Raw genomic sequence first — 12,886 nt, 5'->3', positions numbered from 1 at the left:
GAGCATCTTCTATTACAATATCCTTCAGTGATGCTACCCCATCACTTCCAACAACCTTGTACTGTTCAAATTTTTCTTCTTGTAGTTTCTCCATCCATTCTTCTGCTGTTTGCCTTGTGAGAATGGTGCAGTTGTCTGAGTTGTTCATTAGCCCTCATATGTCTTAGGAAAGATGGAAAGGTTCAATTCTGTGTCACAGAAATTGAAGGGAAGATCACCACAACAACAGGGTCAGGATTGCCACACAAGCACACCTATGCAGGACTCTGTCAATAATTCAAGAATAACTCAAAACTTTGTGCATTTGGGTGGTAGCACAACTCTCCTGAGGTTCCCTGCAGGAAAATCAAGCATTTACACCTGAAACCATCCTGGACTGCCACATGTGTGTGTCTGCCGTAGATTTTACTGACGACACACAGGCTTTCATGTCCTCAAATTGAACCAGAGAAATCTTCATGTCCCATAAATTTTTACTGTTGCTGGGTACAGCTGTGGCTGCTATGGGTGCTGGTTCTGAGCAGAACAAGTGTCCTTTCTGTGCCTGTCATAGCATTGATGCAACATAAATTGTAATGTCTCATTTACCAATTAATGTATTGTTGTGTAAAGGCAGAGCTGAAGTGGGAACTGCATGTCTATCATTTATCCTTCTGCTGTCATCAAGAACTTTTATTTTTGTCAAATAGCCTTTCTTTCATTACTTTGACAAATAGGGAAAGTCATGGACAAGCCCATTGTACTGAGTGACGCACAGGCAGAGAGCAGAAGGATGTGCTGTGCCTCCAAAGAGCTTCCAGTCTCACATAAACACTGTCCTATAGGTGTTGTAACGTAGTTTGTTTCTGAAATCTGACAGATTATTCCAAAAAGTTAAAAAAATTATATTAATTGCAGCACATTGTTGAATGGGAGATATTCAGAGTGCTCTCCATCCTCCTGAGCTGCTGATCTGAAATTCATAATTTGTGATTATCTGGCTGCATTCTGCCCAGATGTCTTTACCTTTTATTCTGTGGAGGTATGAGGGAGGAATCCCTTTTTTTTGTGAATGCCCAGGTGCCCATAGCTTTGTTCTCTTAACCTCTTAAGAGGAGAGCTATGCACAGTGTTCAGCTTTCCTCATGCTTTCTCATTTCAGTAGCTTCAGTGCCAGCCATGCACGTGCACATGCTCAGCTTTAGTGCACCCTTTTAATCAGATCTGGCTCCTGTATGTTGGTGTCTTTCTCCAGGAGGAATCCTGTTATTTTCAGTGGAGATATTTAAATCAGGATTTTTCAACATGTACAACCACACCCTGGTCATATCCTCGACAATGAAAACCTCAAGCACACCGTACCTGTACCATGTGCAAAATTAAAGTTATAATTTGGACCAATTAATGTTAGTTTTCATAACAATGTTCTTCATTATGAAATCATAAAATGATGACTCTTCTTCTCTGTCCTGTTGGTTCTAGAATCATTCCTCCTCTCCATCTGCACTAGACTTTGTGCTCTCCCTTTGTCCACTGCTGGTTTGTGGTCCTTGAAATAGATGGACAGAAAGAAACACCTGGTTAGACACACAACATTTTACCCTCTAGAGTGCCATGCTGAATGCCACCAGCATACCTGTGTCCTGTTGAAAATCCCACTTAAGTGGAAAACTCAGGAAGTGTGGCAGTGGGGATGAAACAACGCGGTTAAAACAGCCACTGACCCCGGTCTCTCAAAACATATAGCTGCCCAAGGCAAATATCCTCTTACTCAGCCATACTTCAGTTTTAACAGCAGCCTCACCACTGCTTTCTGGGGCCACCACTGGGGAGGAGGAGGCCTCACTCACTCCCCTGCCTCAGTGCTCGGACTCCTTATAGGCCTGACTAGACTTTATTTTGGCTCCTGCAGCACATTCAGGGCAGCCTGACCTCTTTACCAGACGCTTGCTTGTCATAACCTTTATGCATCTGAACATTTTGTATTACCGGCAGAAGGGAGCTGCTGAAATTTATTCTCCTGCCTTCTCCAGCCGTGTCAGCTCCCTGGGATGAAGGTCAGCCATGGCAGAGCACTGCCTGTGCCTGCTGCAGGAGCTGCTTTGTGGAAGGTCTCTGCAGCTCCTGGCGTGGCCCTTGCCATGGGCCAGCAGCTGAGAGCACTCACTGCAGCCCCCTCCCGTGCTCCAGGAGCTCTGGTGCTGCCAGCTCACCTTGTTCAGCCTCTGCTTCAGGCTGAGCATCCTCATTTAGGGGAGGTGTGGGCAGGTAAGAGTTCCAGGTGGGAATTGTGCCTGGGTGAGTGATACATCTTTCACACAGCCTGGGTGAGTGGGTTTTGTACACCTGAAAGACAAACAGAAATCCTTGGAATTCACTCTTTCCCCCCCACCCCCTCCAAATCTCCCCTTATAAGCTGCTTTTTATGGACTCATAACAAACCAGGCAAAATGTGAGTGCCCCTTCTTACCACACTTTTCACTTTTTGCCAGTTTTTGCTGCACTGAATCACACCCCGGACCAATGACCTTCACAGGCTCCAGACTGCAGGAGGATGCTCATCTCCTCTCAGCAAGGGGACAGAAGCACAGCACACCTCAGATGGACACTGGGTGGGCACCTTGGCATTAACTCCTCTGTCTGTAGAGCCTCTCTGACCATCTTCTCTTTCCCAGATCTGCAGGATTAGGCTAGAAGTGGCCATCTCACTGTAACATTGAGAGGGCTGTGCAGAATCCTGCACTGCAGGAGAACAGCCTCTTAGGACAAGGAAAAGGGGAAAAAAACCCCAACAATTGGATACGTTTGATGTGTGCAAGATTTAACCACCAGAGAGCTAATCAGATAGACTCAAATGAAGGACATTTCTTTGGTTCTGAGTGATTACCATTTCTTCTGACCCTAAAACTACTGCAAGCAGAAGCTGAAGATTGTTCCCTTCTGGAGCAAAGAAAAAGCAGAAAAAACAAAGAGTACTGTTTATTACCACTTTCCCATACACATCCCTCCTTCAAATAAGGAATATGCAGTTACATGGATGATTTAAGGGCAGCAGCTGAGCAGGAATAACTATAAAATTCATGTTTTAATAACAACAACAATAATAAGCACACAACAGCATTTATAACCCTAGTTACAGGCCTGAGATATCATATCCATAGCAACTGCAGCAAGCGGTGAATGCCATATATTTAGAGTTCCCGTGCACCTGCCTAAAATAGCCACCGATAAATTATGCTGATATTTGTGCCTTTTTGACAGGGTTTTAAAGGGCTGTCGATGCACTCTGCAATCATGCCAAGCCTGTGTGGTGAGGCACAGCAGCAGCCAAACCCCTTGCCTACCAAACCTCCTGCCTGTGTCCCCTCTCGTGCTTCTGAGTGTGAGCAATCAGTGAGAAAAGGCACCTCGAAGGTGAGCAGGGTGAGCCAGAGGTGCAGGGGAACAGCTGCTTCCAGAGCCTGCTGGTTCCCCACTCCGGCTGTCAGAACCTGCCTCCCCTTAATGGATTGAATTAATAAACTGTTGCAAGTAATTAGGGCTCCATCCTGCTCCTGTTGCAGGCAGGGGCGAGGTGATCACGCTGCATATTAATGGTGTGTGTGTAAATAGTTTACAAAGAGTTAATGAGTGGCTGGGAGGTGTTGGAAGCCGTGGCCAGTCAGTTGTGGAGATTGGAGCAGAGTCCAACAGGTCAATTGCGTGCTTGTAACCGTGGCTTATGAGCATCCACCAGGCCATCTGTTGATGTGCTTATTACATTTTATAGCACACACTCCTGATGTCTGCAACGTGCTTATAACAGCTATTAATCTTGTATTATTAACTCTTTCAAAGCAGCATGCGTTTGAACTTTAACACCACCAGCAAGGATTTCTCCAAGGAGAGGGATCTGATTTTTACCCCATGTGCTGTGCAGAAAGGGTCTGTCCCTACTGTATTATGTGATATTTGTAGTGAGCACTTCGGGTTTTCACACCTTAAACTTAAATATGGATGTACATGAGTCCTATGGAACACGAAGCAATCTGGTCTAGTGGCAGGTGTCACAGCCCATGGCAAAGGGGTTGGAAAGAGATGATGTTTAAAGCCCCTTGCAACCCAAACCCTTCCAGGATTCTGTGGCCCAGGCCCAGGGATGATGTGATGCTGACCCACAGCACTGAGAGGGATGTGCTCGCATCAATACCTGGAAGAAACTTGCTGCATTTTCCAATTGATTAGTAACATCATCACTAGATCTTAAAATGTGTTTATAGGCAATTAAATGTCACAGTTCACTCGTAAGGAGAATAATTATTGCTGCTGTGAAGAAAGAAACACAGGTGCAGATTGACTTTATGCTCACTTCTGTTACCTGCAGGAGAATTAAAAGGGCCCAACCTGCTTCTGTTTTTGGGGGGTTGTTTTTTTAAAAAAAACTTAGGTATGCAATCATTTATTTATGACAGATTTCAAAATAAAATTCTTGTTTGTCTCTGCATTTGCAGTTGATTCAAGATGGAGCTGAATATATGAAAGTTGAGATTATTTGTTCTAGTTGGGCAGAACATATCAATGGAACCCAAAATAAAGTAAATAGAGGATTAAATAGGATGTAACAATGGAATTATAGGCTGTAGGTATTTATATCAAATATTTGATAGAGTTCTATACAGAATAAAAGGACATAAGCATTATATAAGCACAATATATACAAAACCACATATTTTTATTTATCCACATTTCCATCCCTTCAATTACATGCTATCATCAAAACTCCTTTGAATCTAAGGAACTCCAAATTATCTCACACTTACAAGAAGAAAGAAAAAGTTTATTCAAAAAGATTATGGAAAAGCACAGCCTTAAGACTAATATAAAGCATAAACAAACATAAGAAACAAAAAAAAAAATCTTGTTTCTGAAAATTGTTGAAGAAGAAAACCATGACTCCTTCTGTGCTAAAATAAGATTTTTGACTTCATATAAAATCCAGGGCTGGGCAGGTATTTTTTCAAAGACATCAAATTATGGATTGGATCAAATTGGATTTTAGGGTAAATTAATGTGCAATCCTGAATGGCTGCATATACATCTAAATCATATTGCAAATGCTTTAAAGCTGTTGGAACATATTTCCAGGTGGTTTGGGAATGTGTAAATATTAGCACATTCTGAAGGTTGGTTTTAAAAGGCCCTTCATACTCGATAGGTCTTGACATCAATTTTCCCCTAATTTGCTCTGTGTGTGTGTGAGAGTGCTCTGTGTGACCACCACGGATTTTAAAAGGGATGACTCATATGGGTTTAGTGGTAGAAGAAGGAATATTGGGCTAAAGATGGAGGACATGGAAAGAAGGTTGTTAATCATAAGCAGCTTGGAAAAGAAATCTTAAAACTACTTTTTTCCAGGACATGCCAAATACAAGATGTTACAATATTCCTTTGAAAGATGGGTTTCCATCAGATCAGCACCTGGGCACTCACTGCCTTTAACCCCTTCCTCTGCCCTTGCCCTTTTTCCACATGTGGGTGTTCAGTGGGTACAATGCCCTTGAAAATAAGTGTCTCCTTCTCCATACCATGTTTAGAAAACTACTGCATTTAAATACATTAGTCAAGTATAGAAGGTTCTTGATTTGTGTATCAAGGAAATGAACTAGAAATACCAACTTTAAATACTTTCAAACTTTAGGTTAAATCAGAATACAGACTGTGGATCTAATGCTGGTTTTATTTAGAATTTTGAAAGAATTAGAACTGACAAGTTTTGTAGTGCAGGGGCTCCACGATTATTTCTTGTGTTGTGCTTTTAACTTTCTCTTCCTGTGCTTCCACTACCTACAAATCACTTGCCAAGAGCACATGTGCTTTCTGAGGAGACTGGTTCCATTATGCAGCAATTACTCAAAAAATGGACTTTGAATCTCACTTGTTTAAATCCCAGTTACCAGCCAATTATAACCCCAACAGAGACAAACTGGCTCCTTTACATAATGCCTTTGTTAACTCCTCTGTATTCAATGCCACGTGGATACATTCAGGCTACTGCTTTTTTTTCTGGATGGACTCCTCTAGTCTGTCTGGACTTTTATTCTGCCCCTGGAGACAGTCACAGCTTAAATTCCATCCAAATTGGGAAGATGTAGAATAGCAGCTCTTGAGACCAGCCATCAAATAGTTTGTATAAATATAATATACCCTCCTTAGTGACTTAGGACCACTTTCCCTACAAGTTAACAAACATTTGGGGTAATTTAAATATTTATCCAAATAATTTGGACAAACCAATCAAAGCATTTCCCCTGGTATCTCTCCCAGCCACACACTCTCATTTTCTTCTCTCACAGCATTTCTGGAACTGGTATTCATGCAAATGAACTGGGGGAACACTGACAATTTGTCCTTCAGCATCGTGTGAGCTTCTGGATTTGTTTTGTGCAGGAGAGCTGTCATTTGCCTGGAAGTTCCCATAGTGAATTTATTGGTCTTCTGACGTTCCTGGCGCCAGGTCTGCATTCCCACAAAACAAGCCAGAAGAAACTTTGGAAACAGAACCTTTATAGTATCCACATATTGGGCCATATTCAACTCCAAAGTCAGCAGGTGCAACTCCCATTGATTTCAGTGGGAATTCTGTCTGCTTAGGCTGGAGCTGAACTTGGTCCATAGTATCTGGCACTTTTCCCAAAAATTCTCTTCACTGAATGCTGGGAATGAACCAAAGCTTAATACACTTCTCTGCTGTCCCTAGGAATGGAATCAGTCTGTCTTTTCAGCATATTGTAGAGAAAAAAGTACCTGCCAGTCTTGCAGAGCTGCTTTTGCCATTGTGGCCCAGTGTGAATATCTGACACGTTCTCATGAACTCACACTTCCCCTTGTCAAAAGATGCTCTGTCCAAAATATCCCTTTTCTTTTTTAATTGAGGCTTAAAAGGCAGAATTCATTTTGTCTTTTTTTTTTTATTCATGACACAGTATTTCTTATGCAACGATTTTTAAACATCACTGTAAAAACCTTCTAATGCAAATAATTTCAGAAAGAATCTCTCCTGAAAAGAAGCATGATTTTGTCTGAAGAAATGTTCTTTCTGCTAAGTCATCCTCCAGAGGAAAATAGCATCAGATAGCATTTTATTTAAATCCCTGAGAGGGGAGGGAAAACTCTCAGGTGCATTTTTAAGACCCTCACATTCTGGGATGTGTCGCTGAAACTGAACATATGCTTAACTACATTCTTAAATAAGACCCTTTGAATGAGGTCTTACATAACTGTATCTTCATACCAGAGGATTTGCATTTTGTAGTATTTGCAACAGCAAGTGTAGAAAAATTAAAATAGCATTATAATCTCCAGGCAAAATTCTGTGTGGGTTAAGGCATGAGATTCCGATTCGTCAGCGAAATCTGGTGAGAGCAAATTTTTCAGGGGGATGTCCATCATCATAGGGGCAGGATCTTATCAGGCAGGGCTGTTCTCACAGGAGTTTGGCATAGATTAGTTTATGTAAATTCCAGATAAACTGCTGAGTGAGATAGGAAGATGCCTGGCTACTTTCTCCACTTCTCAATCCAGATAGAAATAACCGAGACGAGGCCACGTCCTCACCTGCTCGAGTGGAGTTGTCAGAATGTTCTTCCCATCATTGAGTCCCACCACACTCACTGTCAAACATGCCTTTGAAAAACCCTCTCGTAGGCTTCTAGCTGGCAGAAATCTGCCCGTGGATGTTTATGAAATGTTATTTTCACTTTCCAACAAGCAAAACTGCAGGAATTTTCCTGAGGGGGCAGCAGGGCAGTTCCAGCAGAGAGAGATGTGTGGCAGGGATGCTAGGGAGATTCAAGGTATTTTCTCCCCGTTTTTTCTTTCTAGCTGGTGGCTTTTTCTTCACTCCAAATACTCACAGTAGCAACTATTGCTCACAAATCAAACAAAACCCCACCATAATTGTGGGATCCTCTAAACTGCTTTTAATCCAGATTATTGTCATTTATAGGTAGACCACTCAGAGCAGATTTCTGGTGTGACACATTAGCTCTGTAGTCTCAAGGGCCATGAACAAATGCATAGAAGTTGCACCCCTGCCCAGTGTGTTGAGGGGAAATCAAGGCAAAGGTTTGGAGAGCAGGAGAAAGGAACCTGGAGCAGGAGAAATTATTTCTACAAAGCACCTTCCTGCCAGGATCCAAAAGGCAGGACATTCAGCAGTGCCACTTGGTGCATCATGCACCTCAAACACACCATTTAACTGATAAAATATATTAAAGAAATATCAGCTTCTTCAACAAACCCAGAGGAACCATAAACAAAATGCCTAGGGAGGAAAAAAGAAGCGGATTTTCTGAGTTAGAAGACCAAGCAGGCAATGCTAGAAGATGTGGTCTGTAAAGGAGCCTTACAAACTTTCTGCTCATGGTCCTAAGCAACCCTCCTGCATCAGCTGAAACTAGAGATTTTCCTTACTAGAAATATTTGTGCAGAGCCTGAAATGGGGAAAAAAGTATTTCATAAATTACTGTGAAAAGCATCTTCTGATTTTACCAAGTCTGAAACACATCAGGAAAAGGCTTTGAAGAATATCAGCTTTTGGGGGAGAGGGGTGTCATTGCTCTTGAAGAACAAGAACAGGGCTATAGAGTCACTTTTTTTTCCTCCTGGATGCCAGGTATTAATCCTGGCATCAAACACTGAAACCTGATTTCTCCACATCCCCACAGAGCACAGCAAGAGCTACTCTGGCTGCAGTGATGACACAGGAGCTTTATCCCATGTGCTGTAACATTGCCCCTTGTAAAGCCCAGCACTGTGGGGCAGGCACAGTAAACTGAAGACAATCAAGGTCTTAGAGGGTAATAGGATGTTTTTATGTGTTTAGCAGCTTATGGTGCTGTATAACTACAGAGCACAAACGCAGCAGTGGCCTCTTCAGATCACACCATTAATATCAGATAATGAGCAGTGCTGCTACTCCTGAATTCTGGCACTCCAGGGGGTGATTTGCAGCACTGCCAGTCCCCAGGATCAGTGTCATCCTCCCAGTGGGAGCTGGGCAGTGCTGCTCAGGATTGCAGTGGTGTCAGGGAGGCTGAGGGGGAGCTTTCTGCAGTGGTGCAGGTGTAGCCAAAGATGGCAATTTGGCTTTTTTGCTGCTAGGGATGACCTATATTGCAGTAGCAGAGACATTTTCAAAGGGAGAATAAGTTTTCTTTGCTCATGGCATGCATCCAGGTTTTTTTTCTCCAAGAACAAGCTCTCCTCCACACTTTAACCCCAAGTCAGGACTCAAGGCCACCTCCATAGTGGCACATCCCACAGTGTGTCCCCAACACCCCAGATCAAATCAGCATTTTGAGAACTTATTTTCCATCTGCCCCAATGAGACCACTCCTCAAAATCAGCTTGTCCTTGTTCCTGCAAGGTAATAATCAAGATTTGAACTATATTACAATCCCCTCCCCACTCAACTTAACATGGATGATGCTCTTCTCAGCTCTGGCATTTGGCACTTCTGCAGCCTCCAGATCCTTGTGAGGGTCCAGAGAGCAGAACTTGTCTCCATCTTCCCATCTGCTCTCTGAAAATAACTGGAAATTAAGGTTAAAAACTGCCTTGCCTTTGGGCTTTACTTTCCTCTGCCTCTCTATAGGAGTCACAGGAGCATCATGCCTAGAGCAGCCTCCTGGCACTACACAAGCCTTAGCAGCTGATCACAGGCTGGTGTGCCTGAAATATTTTCCTGACATTCCATTCCTGCGGAAGGACTCACCAAAAAAAAAGAAAAAAAAACCCCAAAAACCAAAACTCTAAACCAATCTAGAAACACCCAAAACCAAACTATCTCCCCAAAAATCAGCTGGAGAAGGTTTCTAGGGTCACTGCTGGTGGGTAGGATCAAGCTCAGCTTGCATTGCTTGTGTGGTTTCATGGGATAATTCTGCACTTAGGAAAAGTAGGGGTTAAATTACTCTTTTTCCCAGATTTTTTTTTTTTTTTTTTTTTTTTTGGAAGGATGACTGAGCAAGAAGCAGCACTGTGACTGCAATGCATCCCTTATTTGCCATCAGTAAGAGGTGTGTGAACAGCAGTGGAAAATGACAGGAACAGTGTTTGTACAATGCATTGCCACTTTGGAAAATTTGGGTGCTGGTAATAAACTGTCACATATGCAGGGCTAACACAAATTAAGTCTGTGATACATCAAATGTCATCATATTTTCAAATTGAGAGCATCTTGCTCAGAAAATCTTTTTCATTTTGAGTTCCCAGTGCCTTGAAACAAGTCCCCAGCAGCAGAACATGTCCCAGCACCTGAGCAATGAGCACAGGACAGAAGGGAATAGTAGAGACCAGGTTTTTTCCCCATTAGTGGTATTTTGCTCCTTCCCACACTAATTGGAATTCAGATACTGTTAACGTTTCCATTCTTATGCTAAAATTAATAGTAGACTGCTGGTATTTCAGCTAGACATTAATTGTATAATATTCATACGACAAATGCTATTAGTTTTAGAAATCTTCTAGATAAACTTATATAAATTTGTCACCACAAACCCATGAAAAAACTTTCATGCATATTAATTAGGGCTTTTCTATAGTAATGCCAGAATCCTGAATAGTCCAATGTTAGCTGCCTACTTCTAAATAAGAGGGGGAATATCCAGCTGTGTTACTCCATTCTTTCAGTCTTTTTTTCCTCCTAATTGTAAGCCTGGCATTTCTCACCAGTGTGCAACACTGAAGAAATTCCCTTCATACCAGGACTGTCTGCCACAGAGCGTTGTATAACAGGTTAATATTTTACAGCTATTATCTGACTGCTATTTGAATTTGAGTGATTAGGAAAGGAGAAGAAAACACACACAAGTCTTCTGTAGAGATTGAGTGAACAGCTGGGATACACCTTCCCAAATCCACAGGAGGTAGCAGCAGCCTTTGAGGCTGTTTCAGTCACAGGAAACTCCATGAGCCCAGTTCCTCCCAGTGAAACCTCACTGGTAGCAGCCTAACAGCAGTTTGCAGGGGCCAGACCCTGAGCTGAGCTCAGGGGCCTCGTGTGGGAAGGAAAACAAAATAATTGCAGACATGCTGGGGGGAAAGTGCAGCTTTATGTTACCGGCCAGCCCTGCCCCACCATGGCATCCTACCCCATCACAGTCAACTTCTGGGCTCTCAGCTGCCAGTCACACTCACTCTGAGCCAAGAATTGCCCACTTTAGATGGCCTCTCTGCTCCTGGAGAGAAGCACCCCCTGCTCCCTTCCTTTCCCATATTCAAGAGGTAAACTCTGGCTGGGATCGCTGCACACCCTCCACACCAGCACATTCTCTTGACAAACCCCTCCCTGTGCTGCCACTGACAGGAGCTCCCCAGCTGGCATCACCCACCAGAGACCCACTGAAATCACCTGTCTGATGATCTTCCTGGATATTCCATTATGAAAATTCAATGGCAGGTTTTATTGTCATGCTATTTGCACTAGAGTGCCAAACCAGATGTTAGGATCATTATTCGATTGTTCCTTGAAGATTCTACCAACCAGGCTTTTCTTCCAGCCCTCCATCACCTCCTCAGCTATTCCATGCCTTACCCAAACAAGTGTTTGAAGGTCAACTTATTTTCAAGGCGAGCCTGCAGTTCTAATCCAGCCCTCTTCTCTAAAAGAATGCACCAGCCTGACTATGAAGCACAAGCTGGTTCAGCAGGAAACACACTTAAGAAAGCTCCTCTAAAAAAAAAAAAAAAAAAAAATCCCCAAACTTGAGAGGTGAAACTACTTATTTAATAATAAAATGTCACATATTAAGGTAAACAAGTACTTAGCAGTACTCAAAATGCCAGAAACTCATAGACATCCACTCTTTACTCATGACTGTTAGAAAATGACTTTCACAAATGTGCTGCAGCGCTTTGTGTAACCTGAGTTTCCCCATTTCCCTTCATTGTATCCCTTTGTGCGATTCAGATTTGTAAATCATTCCAGGAAACTTTATATTAACTCACAAGAGCCCTCCAAGACAATATCCTGTAATTTCCACTGGTCTGAGTCAGACCTAGTCATATCAGCTCAGAAATATCCGTGACCTTTTAGTGTCATTTTCCTCCTGGTGATCACAGAAAATCAAAGTAACTTCTGGATAAAGTTTTGCTTTTCTGATTTGGAAGGGGAAGGTTTTGCCCATACTTGCAGCCCAGCTGAATTCACACTGAATATTTTCATTATGCCTGTGTAAATTCCCCTTGCAGCTTAAAAGGCACCGGGTATTTTTCTTCCATTGATTACAGCTGAGTAGTCTAACGCAGCTGCATTTCGATGGAAGTGAAGTGATTCCTTTATATCACAGCTATTTTGCCAAGAGCATATGGTGTGAGGTGGATGAAAAGGAGAGTATTGCAGGCAACCACAGCAGAGCCTCATCCATCACACCCTGAGCCTCCCAGAGCAGCATTTTCCTGTCTCCTCATCCCTCACCAACTCCTCCTTGCCGGGATGTGCAGTGGCAGGAGCATTCCCAGTGTCCCTCAAGCAGCCCAAACATCCCATCTTCTGCTTTGTTTCAGCCCCAGCTCAGCAGAACCCACTTCCAATAGCAAGAAAAGCCTGGTTATAGAGGAAACATTAGTGAGGGTGGCTGTGCTTCCCCATCCTCCTTTATGCAATGTTACAACCATCCAGCCAAGGTAGGAAGGGACTGGTGGCACAGGGATGCAAAAACTTCTGTCCAACCAGTGAATATTGACTGGGAATATGGTCTGGGTAACGAATTCAGACTTCAGGGCAGCTTTTCCCACAATGGGATCATTTTATTTCTGACAGCCTCTGCTAGAGAATGTTCACTGACGGATCCAAAACCTTCTCCCAACAAACCTGCTGCTTCCCAAGGAAGGCAGAAACTCATCCTTTTGTTTTCATCCGTTTTCA

Source organism: Erithacus rubecula, assembly GCF_903797595.1.
Source record: "Erithacus rubecula genome assembly, chromosome: 14".
Classification (NCBI taxonomy): domain Eukaryota; kingdom Metazoa; phylum Chordata; class Aves; order Passeriformes; family Muscicapidae; genus Erithacus; species Erithacus rubecula.
This window is presented reverse-complemented; position numbering follows the sequence as displayed.